Source organism: Malus sylvestris, chromosome 5 (genome assembly GCF_916048215.2).
Source record: "Malus sylvestris chromosome 5, drMalSylv7.2, whole genome shotgun sequence".
Classification (NCBI taxonomy): domain Eukaryota; kingdom Viridiplantae; phylum Streptophyta; class Magnoliopsida; order Rosales; family Rosaceae; genus Malus; species Malus sylvestris.
This window is the reverse complement of record NC_062264.1, coordinates 24,516,515-24,528,639: the sequence shown is the minus strand read 5'-3', so window position 1 is coordinate 24,528,639 and position 12,125 is coordinate 24,516,515. Positions and strand designations below refer to the sequence as shown.

The 12,125-nt window shown below is 36.7% G+C and overlaps 1 long non-coding RNA gene across 1 annotated transcript; it reads left to right on the top strand.

The window, feature by feature from the left end:
* The first annotated feature begins 1,219 nt into the window (after positions 1 to 1,219).
* Positions 1,220 to 2,621, top strand: LOC126622044 (uncharacterized). Its single transcript, XR_007623276.1, has 2 exons — positions 1,220 to 1,363; positions 1,634 to 2,621. It is a non-coding gene; the product is annotated as an uncharacterized LOC126622044 (long non-coding RNA).
* Positions 2,622 to 12,125: the final 9,504 nt, after the last annotated feature.

Genomic DNA, 12,125 nt, shown 5'->3' with positions numbered 1-12,125 from the left:
TTTAAAGGCCACATATCACATGAGGTGAAACATTTACAATGTCTGCATTCTTGTGAATTTTTGCTTTAGTCAATTATGGCTTGCACTTTAACGAAGCTTGTTTTGAGATTGGAGGAGATTCAGCCTTCAAAGGTTGAAGTGAACAAGGCTGAACTTATAGGAATAGATTGGACCTTCAAATTTGATAAGAAAATCATGCCAAAAAAGGGTAGTGGTCATGTTGTGCTGATTGTTCACAGACATCACTTTGCTTCCTACTTGGAAAGGGAATGGCAGTGCTCAACCTATGATATTCAAGTAGCAAATGTGTTGATTGGAGCTTATGATAAAACACAGACCATGACTACAAACCAGATGGCAGTGGCAAAATTTGTAGCTTGGAGTCCTAGGCCTATTATACTACTGAAGTTTAGGGTGGATGGAATTACATACAATCTACTTGATGGTGAAATTCTTAACTGGCCAACTGGTCAAATGGATGCTAATCTTCAAATGATCGCAAAGGTAGCTGCTGTCTACAATAATGATAGCATTGAACATGCAGAATAGAAGTATGTTGCTCATGGAATGCCTGCTAAGGCAGCTCCAAAGTTTTTAGTTGAGAAGATGGTCCTTTCTGAAAAGTCCAAGAGTCCGGAATCATCAAATGGAAGGGATTTTCTTGGTTGTTGCCAGAAGTGGAGTGAATATGAACACCGAATTGCAACCCTTGAGTTTGATCGCGATAAGAAATCCACGGGTGTAATTGTCAACTCTGTTTCAGGGGAGGAGTCATTGCTAGTGAAGGGTGATGTAGAGAATTTGCTTGAGAAAAGCACTAAGGTTCAGTTGCTTGATGGCACTGTTGTACCACTGGATGATAGCTCAAGGAACTATATCGTGCAAGCCCTTCATGAGATGTCAACTAGTGCTTTGAAACCACTGAATGATGCACTTGTTTTGAAACTTACTGATATTGGGATTGCAATGGGCATATCTAGAATTGAGAACATGACCATCACAAGGGAATGTGTTGCTGCTTTCAAACAAGTTCCCACATCCAAATTTTTTAGCCTTGTGGACAAGGCTAATTTTCAAGGGGGGAGTATTGTTATGACCCAAGTTATAACTGAGGTTTTATGCTTTATTACTATGAGGAATTGTTAATATGCCAACTGGCATTTAAAAGTGTGGAGGCTATATAAAAGGAGCGCAACTCCCTCAAATGTATCAGATCAGAATTTACACAAAAGAAATATAAACAAAAACAATTCAAGAGCTATGCTCTCTCTCTTCCTTCCCTCTCCATCTCTATCCTCTATGTTACTTGCAGGTTGATTAAGGGCCTAGAGATTTGGATCTTATCATTTTCTTGGCATCTCGGGTATTCCCAATCTACAGAATCTTCGACTTCGTCTCCAACTAGAAAGCACGAGATCTCGCCGTTGTATGTCTCAGTGGATTTCAAAGGCGAGGCTTTGGCACAATCACCGTTGTCTAAATGGGAATCGACCTCTCGAATCTGCTTTGGAATCGATATTTTCCCTCTCTATTGCTCTATTTCTTTCTCTTGATTTGTGTTGCTGTTTGTTTAGAATTGAAGATATGTGATTAAATTTTGTTGAATTAGGTTTGTTTACTTGTTGGGTTTTAGGCGAAGGTAACACAGGAGCTGATAAATAGGAAAATCTAGGGGTACATTTACGGAAGTGCGTATCCACTGAAGATGGATCTTGAAAGGCAAATCCTTTCTCGGTATGTGATTCTTCTTTTTTGTCTAATTTTGACTTGTGTTTGTGAATTGTTGTAATGGGTTCCTCTTTTTTTTTTTATGATTGAGTAGAAGTAAACATGTGTTGCTATGTTGAAAAGTTAGGTTTTTTTTTTTCTTTTGTTGTATTTGTCTATTATGCTGCCTTTTTATGTGAAACCCGGTTGCATTTTTTGTTTGGAATTGTTGTGGGATTGTTGGTTATGAATCGTAACGGTTTTTCAGTATGAGTTTTGCATTAGAGCTGTGTTGGTAGTTCTGTCTGTGCAGATTTTAATCTCTTTATACAGTTGTGCTCTTAGGTTGTGCCCAGTTTGTGTCGTTATTTCTCACTCATTGACGAAAAACTTTTCAATCAGGAATATGTTGATGGAAATTTGTGTTCTTATGTTCTTTCGTATCCTCTATATTGAGTCGATTATAACACCAGCTTCCTAACAATTTGCGGTGCTTTTCGTTTTATCAAATATCCAAACTAAGTATGAGTAAGAAAGAGCTTACGGAATCTCATTTTGTAGTCTGAGTTTCCTCTAAAGTCCTTATATTATTGGTGGATATAATTGTTTATGATGGAGCTTAAAACACCGAATTTTTATTTAGTTTAGTTTGTACACTCCAATGCATGCTAGTTTAGGTAGTGCATAAATGTGTAAGGACTAGGGATGGGCAATGGTTATGCGGGCGGGTAACCGCGGTTAATTTACCCATAACCATTTATGCTCATACCCGCATAATCGTTTACCCGTTGGGTAATTGCCTAAACGGTTATACCCATACCCATAACCGTTTATAAACGGTTAACCATACCCATAACCGCATACCCATTTAACCGTAACTGTTTAATACCCGTTTAACCATTTATCCTTTTTAACCCGTTTATCTTTTTTTTTTTACCATTACCCTTTTTTCATCAGTCTACATGTTTTTTAACAACTTGAAAATTAAAAAAAAATTGTCATAAATTTTTTTTTTGACAATTAAACACCGTTATAGGTACATTCATCATACATTTCCATATTTTAATTTTTTAAGTTCTTATACAATTCCAATAATTGAAATAATAGTTTACGGACGATATTTTTAACTGTTACCAATGAAGGTAAATATAATATTTGCTAAGTATTATTGGGTTACAAAAATTGTTTAGAAGACATTTCTGTCAAAACATTTCTGTCAATTTCACGATTACCTGCAAGGAATTTAAATTAATTTGGCCAATTCCTTGATAATGAAAATCATCATTCCTATAGTAGTGTTATTGAAAGAAGGACCGATGAATTCCTTGCTAATTTATTGGGTGCTAAGTATTATTGGATCGAGAACATGGTTTGTGTTAGTTTTACATATATAAAATAAATGGGTAAACGGTTACCCGTTTATAACCGCCCATTTAAATTTCGTGGGTAAACGATTATACCCATAACCGTTTATTTATCTAAACGGTTACCCATAACCGTAACCGTTTAATTTAAATGGGTGGGTAACCGTGGTTACCCATAACCAATGAATATTTGCCCAACCCTAGTAAGGACTGATTAAATTTTAGGTAGTTTAATAATAATAATAATAATAATAATAATAATAATGATAATAATGATAATAATGATAATAATGATAATACTTGTGTTCCCCTCATGGGGAATAAACATATTCCATTCCCAAATTGTGATTCTAATTTCCACTTCTTTGTCCTTAATCATCCTTATCGTCGAATTGTGAAGTAGTAATCTAATGAAATTAATATTTCAAGTCTCAAAATTTGATATGTTCTAGCACTTTTCTCCATCGGTAGTTTTTGTATGTTTGAGTTTTTTAATACAAATTTTCAATGATGCTTTCTAAACCTGTGGTTTTCGTAGCTTTGCGGTTTACCCTTTTTATTTGCACAAAGAACTTGCAGACAGGGTAAGAACTTGATATTGATTTCTAAGCTAATTAATGATTTAGCTTATAGCATTGGTTTGGTTCCTATAGTTTTATGTTTGAATCTATGATTTTTTATTTAATTGCTATATTATAGTAAATGTGTAATTTTGTGTATAAATATTATATAATACATTTATTAAACTTCTTTTTTTTTGGAAATTTTTTTATAACGGGCATTAGCCGTGGCCAATTGTAATCCACAACGGTTATAGTGCACGTGGTATTTGATCTTAATCTACAACGGGCACAATCTGTGCTTATATTACAATTGACAACGAGCATAACCCGTGGTAGAATCTGTGACTTTCTATCACATCCAGATTACTAACAGGCATAATATCCGTGGTAAATATCGACCATGATAGATGAGCTTTTTTCTACTACAGGGGCATACCTTTACACAGTGAGGGACAAATACAGTGACCTACTCCATTAAATGAGCTTTCCTTGGAAGTGTTGGTCATCACAAGTACATCACCCCCATTCCTAGGATCACTCGTATTGTTGCAGCTTCACCATAGAAGACAAACACAATACTACTCTATAGATATTGCAGACAAGTCAAATATACAAGTGACAAATAGGAGTCCATTAGAATTTGCAATGAATAATACGTCTTTCACAACTAATTAAGGAGATCAAAAAAACTCAAGCATGTATGTGTGTCTTAACTCTATAACGCATATGTATTTCAATTTAAGCTATCTGATTATTAAGAAGTGTACCACACAAGAAGCATCAACAAGTTATGCAAAAACTAGCTCACCATGAACCCCCACAAATTGAGGGAAATCTCCAGCAAATGTAGGACTTGCAAACCTTATAGTGCATGCTCATATCACAAGGCTGTCTTTAGCACATCACTGCCTTTCATCATAAGCATGGTAAGCTCGTGAGGTACTAGACCGATATTATAATGGATTACTAATAAATTGACTTTGACTATGGAATCATTCTCATATAATAGATTACTAATAATTTTAATTTATATAGGGAAAAAAATCAATAACTAATTAAAATAATGTGTCACTTATCTGTAAATTTCATAATGAAAATGGACCTTAATCCAGCACATCTGGGTCATCTAAGTAAGAGCTTACTTTGAACGCTCTTGGTGATGAAGTGGAAAACTTTGGGGATGCCAATCAATGAAGTGACACAAAAGTATCGTTTAGATTTGTCGACCTAGTTCTTAGTTCACTTGTAAATATGACACAAATCAAAATAGGTAGCAAGCGAATAATAAGGTCCATGGAAAAACCCCCACAAATATAATATTATAAATGTAAACAAATATTCGTTAGTAACATTTCAAAAACAAAAAAAATTGTTTTCTACAAGCTCAAAGAATAGTAGGTATCTTTTAAGAATCAAAACTACCTTTATATACGCTGTAAACATTCTTTCTTTCGAAGACACTTTGTAATGAATTGACACAAATGGTTGCAAAGTTTTGGTGGGGGCGTGAGAGTGGCAAGCGTAGAATCCATTGGGTACAGCGGCGTCGAATGTGTAAACCAAAATGTGAGGGAGGATTGAGCTTCAAAAACCTTTATGCTTTTAATCTTGCATTACTTGCGAAGCAGGGGCGGCGTTTTTTTCAACAACCCACGTCCCTTGCTGGTCGTGTTTTCAAAGCTCGTTATTTCCCGAATTCGGATTTCATGCAAGCAACAGTGAAAACCAATGCGTTCTATTATTGGCGTAGTCTTGCGAAGCCCGAACTATTATTCGACAAGGATCGAGATGGAGGATTGGGGATGGAGAAAAGGTTAAAAAAAATATTTGTTTTGGGGGGGGGGGGGGGGGGGGAGGTGTGGGGCCGTGAGCATTTTTCCAAGGTTATTAGCCCAATTCCGCATGGCATTGATCACGGCACCCAGGTGGATTGGTTGCTAATGGAGGAAGGGGGTTTGAAATGGAAAGTGGATTTAATTACTTGCATTTTTTTCTGTGGAAGAAGCGGGTTTGATCTTGAGTATTCTCATTAGTTATTTTCGATCACCGGATACTTTGATAAGGATTGCGAAGAAGACCGGAACCTTCAGGATCCATGAGCATTTTTCAAAGGTTATTAGCCCAATTCCGCATGGCATTGATCACGGCACCAAGGTGGATTGGTTGCTGAGGAAGGGGGTTCGAAGTGGAAAGTGGATTTAATTACTTGCATTTTTTCTGTGGAAGAAGCGGGTTTGATCTTGAGTATTCCCCTTAGTTATTTTCGATCACCAGATACTTTGATAAGGATTGCGAAGAAGACCGGAACCTTCAGGATCCATGATGGGTGCAGGGATCCATTTGCTATAGAAAGCCTTATGGAGAGCATGTGTCCTCACGAAAGTTAAAATCTGTGTATGGTGGGGATGTATGACCGCATTACCAACTAGAGCTAATTTGCAGAAGAGAAAGGTCATTACAACTGACACACGTGTTTTTTGTGCAAGCGCGAGGGAAATTGTTGAACATCCATTGCTCGATTGACACGTCCAGCTTCAGTTTGGTTTTCTAGCCCGTTGAGCTTGAGAACGGGTAGTTTTGCACAAGGTGGCCTTCAAAATTGGCTGGCACAAATGACAAGTGCTTTATCCAGACAAAACTTTGAGTTAACTTTGATGTTGCTTTGGAGCATACGGAAGGAAAGAAATTCCTTCTTGTGGACTCGGAAAGCGATGAACCAAGTGGATATACATTGTAGAACTCAAGCATGGCTCCAAGAGTATAGAAAGTGGCACGAATCGAAGAATTCGAGGGGGATTGGTGCTGTGATCCGTGATGACCAAGGTGTGTTTGTAGCAGCGATGGCTGCACGTATGCGGGGTGTGAAATATGCAGAAATGGCAGAAACAATGGCAGCGCGAGCTGCTGTCCATTTTGTGTAGGAGGTGTCATGCTCGGCCATGGAGGTACAAGGCCATGCTGTGGTGATAATTAATGCCCTCCAGGCAACTGATGCAGCGGCATTAAGTGGGGAATTTGGGCATATTCTAAATGATGCTAGACATATTTTGAAGTCTTTCTCACAACGAAGGTCACGTTTGGTCGACGGGAAACAAATAAGGTAGCTCACAAATTGGTCAGATTGGGTTTAACATTAGATAGTCAAATTTATTGGTTTGAAGAACCACCGGATGTAATCTTTGATATTCTTTTCGAGGATGGTATTCAACATTAATTTTGGTGCGTGGCACTCTTTTTCCCTTTGAACGGTTTGAAATCCCCGGCAAGGTTTTTATCGAGGCCCATTGTTAGCACCATATCCTACTTATTTGTACATATTCTTTCATCTTTAATGAATATCGCACTATTTTTCTAAAAAAAAAAAAATCCCATTAAATATAATATATATATGTATATAGGGCTAATCACAAAAAAAGTTGGCCAAATAGTGGGAATTCACGGAAAATTATTGCGCAATCATACGCTAACATTATAAATCCTTTCAATGCATCAGTTTTGGTTAAATAAAACTGAAATTAAGAATTAAAAGAAATCATTAGAAATGATATTAACATGACAATTGACGCATTGAAATAACCAAATATGCAGCGGCAGAACGCCAACTATAATAATAATGACAACTATTATTTCAAAAGAATGTATAAATCAAAATAAATATCTTGCAACCAATATGTGATCATAATCAAGGTATAAAATATCGATGATATCGGAAATATCGGTAGTCCAAAAACACGGAAATATCGATGAAAATATCGGGATATTATCAATATCGATAAAAATTGAATAAAAAACCACAAAAATTATAAGAAAAACTTGGAAATTTTTATTGAAACTTTGCAGGATGTTTATTTAGTCAATTATCTATTAGTTTATCACAAAAAATTGGAAGGAAATGCATTGCATGATGGATTTAACTGATTTAAGTTGATTGTATAGCGAGCTGGCAAACATTGTGAGTGTAGAAAATATGTAGTAATTAATGAAAGAAGTTTAAACACACCATAATCATTTATATATAATGAATTAGTACAATATTTTACACTTTATACATTGCATGGTAAGATACATGAGTGACTTAGTATCACATAGAGTTCCTATGAGGTTCAAATTTTTCACTATCTTCATCATCTCTATGTGTAGAGTAAGTGTATTGTGAAGAGTAGTTATCAAATGATAAATCCCCAAAATAGTTTTGCATGTAATTGTTAACATGCCACCCATATGGATCCGAGATTGGTTGACGTTGTCCATAAGCAAAATCATTTGAAGATTGAGTCTCGGATTCTTTCCATGAGTCGCTCGATTCCATCCTAACAGGAATGGGATATGAATGGTAGCGAAATGGTTGGTTATGAGTATAACCATAGTTACTACTTCCCACTCCAACAGAGTTCGAAGTTATAGATAACGAGTCATCTTCTTGACTTGACAAAATCCCCTTGCCTCTTTCTCTACGAGTATAGTCCTTCCCTATGCACCAATTCCTGGTCCTGCCCGCCTACTGCCATGGTCCTCATCCTGTGTTGCATGTGTGAAGTTTGCCTCACCAGTGAAGGGGCTCATAAATCCGGGAGGCGGTCCAACATAATTTCTATATCCACCACTACCTCCACCTCCACTATATCCTTCACCACTACCTCCAGCTCCACCTCTCGTGGTAGGTGAGTCTCCTGATCTTGTAGTAGAGCTATCATTAGTATCAGCATGATCTTGTGGTTGTGTAGGATTGGAAGAAGGTGGAATTCCAGTGTTTCGTGGTCTTTGGCGCAAAAGTTCTTCCAAAGAGTCAGCGCTGCTAGATCCCACCTCCTCTTCTAATACTCTTTCTACATTTATCCTTTCATTACGTGCTTCTTCAGTAACTCTGGGAGTTGGGTTGTCCTCATCATCATCTAAATGAAAATGTCTAATCCATTGATAAAGTTGGTTACCCTCTGTATCATCATCTTCAGCAACAATATCAAACACATCTAGTAGGTCACCACGGTCGACATGATCTATTTCTGCTTCCTTATCTTGAATTTGAAGCTTCATGTTGTAGTAGCAATAAACTAATTTTTCCAACCTACTATGAGCCAACCTATTTCTTTGCTTTATGTGTATGAGTGCAAATGTACTCCAATTTCTTTCACAAGCAGATAAGGAAGCTGTTTGTGATAATACTTTGATTGCTAACTTTCTCACAATTGGTGCATCAGTCCCATACATGATCCACCATTCAGCTATAATGAAAAACAATGTTGATAAGCCTAATAACTCCAACAAATTCTATTATAAATTGATAGTGAAATATGTTTACACTCACTAGGAGACATTTTTGTTAGAGCAAAAACTGATGTTGGTTCTCCAAAAGTTCTTCTTCCATCTTTAAACCATGTTAGCTGAATTCAATAAATCGTGTTAGTTTAATCCAACAATGTAATTATTATAATTTAAGTAATTTTGTACCTCATTTCCAAATTGGCCAACTGTTAGTGATGCAGGGTCTAATTTAGAGTATACATTATGTACAACACGTATAAGGCTACCATCATCTCCAACACCGGGTCTGTATTGGTATCGAGGATTCAAATAATATGATGTTCAAAGAAACACATACTCTAATAAGAGAAATAATACTTATGCAACTAAAGAAATGAATTGCAAATTATGACATAATTTATACCTGCTGCATGCAAATCGTGGTATAATGTTTTATACCATCGGTCATCAATTATCTTTATGACCCACCTTGCACCATGTTTTCTTTCCAAGTCATCCTTCACTACACGCATCAACTCATATATTGCCCCCATAGTAGGATACACTTCTGTGTCAATGATCCATAAAACTTTGTAAAGAGATTCAAACACTTGGCACACATGTTCTGATTGAGTCTAAAAAGCATGATCAAGCACTATACTTTCCACCATACGACCTACATTTGAGCGGCTTAAATTGTGGTTGGCCCAACGTCACTAGTGAATAATTGCTTCAACCCTGGTTTCTTCTTAAATAGGTTGTCGAATGCAATATAGTTGGTGGCGAATCGAGTGGTAGCTGGACGAATAATTTCTCCTTTGCAAAATTCACGCATCTTTGCCAACAACCAACCGTGATTGTAAATATAATTTGTGATTGTTCTAGCTCTTTTTACGATAGTAGCAATATTCTCTCTCTTCCTCATTGCCTCAAATATGAGATCAATACAATGTGCTGCACATGATGTCCAAAACACATTATGATGCTTCATTAACTTTTTTCCAGCTTTGACAAATGCAGAACCATTGTCGGTCACGATTTGGACAACATTATACTCTCCCACCTCCATGATTACATCCCTCAATAATTTGTAAATATACTTATAGTTCTTTATATGGTCTGAAGCATCAACAGACTTCAAAAAAATTGTCTTTCACTTGAAGTATACCATGAAGTTTATGATAGATAATCTGGTCGGGCCAGTCCATCCATCACACATGATTGTGCAACCATTATTTTCCCACTTTGACCTCAACTTGTTAACATACTCGCCAATGTCTTTATACTCCATTTCCAAATATTTGTTTCTTACCTCATAAGGAGTGGGAGGTTGTACTCCAACACCGGCCTATTGACATCCCAGTACCATATTTTTGAAATGATGTGATGATACCTTCTCAGCAGGGACATTTTCATAGATAAAGAACTTGCTAATTAGACGCCCCATTCCCTCCTTCACATTACCTTCAGTGAAATAACTCCAAACACTCTTTTGACATGCTTTGGATGACTTATATAAACTTGGGGCTATTGGTGGTGTTGGTTGTGATTCTCTAACACTTGCTCCCCGTCTCATTTATGCACCACCACTTGTCCCGGAACCTTGTGCTCTATTAGGAATTTTATGAAGGTGTTCTCTTTCCCATGCTGATTGTTTGAAGGCACATAATGCTTGTTTGAAACTGCGTCGTTCTTCAGGTCCCATGTCATCATCACATTCGTCCTCATCGTCATCATCATCACTGTCAACCGCTTGGCCAATGACTTCTCCTCGTAGCCCAGCTCGAATATTTTCCATTCCATGTGTTATCTTTTCCTTATGTTGTTTTTTATTTTTTAATAATGTGGTGATGAATGCCTTCACTTCTAGGGGGACATTATCGCATCGTTGGACATTATTTCCTGGATCTAATCCACTAAGATGGTACTTAAGTCGTGTCACTCCGCCACTCTTCATTACCCGACCACAATATTTGCAAATTGTGCCATGTTTGTTTCCCTCTATTGGGTATCCATGTTCCCAAGCTAGATCACATTTAGTAACTCCACTGGACATCTTAAACGTACCTATATTTATTTTTCATGAAAATTAGGCAATTATTTTTTGGCCAAAAAATATAGTAGTGACGGAAACATATTAAATATGAAGTAAAGAAAATAGGAAGTAAAATTATTCTACAGAAGAATTAAATAGGAAGTAAAGAAAATGATTATAAGAATTTAAGTAATTATAAAAATAATATGGAATAATAAAACCTAATAATAATGAATAATAATCCGATTTGGTAATAAAATAATAAATAACATTAAACATATTAAAATTATTCTAGGGAATAATTATACAACATTACTTAATTACTTCAAAAAATTAACATGCAAGTATTATTTGGTTCTTAGATCACATGCACAGGTCCACACAAATTTTTTGTTGTTGTATAAATTACAATAATATAAATATAAGTTTGTAAACTTACCTTAAATATGGAACCCTTTGTGTAAAGGCCAAATAGAATCTGCATGGAGCAACAATAAAATAATAATTACACAAATGTAACAAATCTCGAACTTTCGATGTCGTACGTAGCAGCAAAACCTCGACGATCCTCTGCAGCTTGTTGTCTGTGAATAAATGAGAGAGAAAGAAGGTATTAACATTTAATTTGGAGTGGCGCGAGCTGCAGATCCATTTATTCAATTTGAAGCTTTGAAATGGCTCTAGAATGGATCTGGAATGGCTCTGAAAGGGCTAAGGGAAGAAGAAGAAACGAAAAGGTGTAATAGAGGTTTTTCAATTTTCGAAGGGTCAAAAAATGTGTGATGATTTGATACTCCACCTTTGAGAATGTGAAAGAATATCACGCGTGGCACACAGTTTTGAATCTTTATGAAACCACCATTATTTTTGTCTTGTCAAAAATTGTACAAGTTGTAAAAGTTGTTAGGGTTTTGAATTATTTGGATACTCTTTTTTCTCACATGCACGCCACCCACCACACACAAACAGAGAGAGTCAAAGACTCTCACATCACACGCCACCACATGCACATAGACCACACACGCACACAGAGACCTCAGTCTCTCTCTCAATCCTTCTCTCTTCTCCCTTCAGTCTCTCTCTCTCTCTGGATCCTTCTCTCTTCTCCCTTCTCCCTTCTCCCACACACACACACACAGATCTCTCGATCCTTCTCTATTCCCCCTTTTCCCATACACAAGCACAGAGACCTCAGTCTCTCGATCCTTCTCCCAC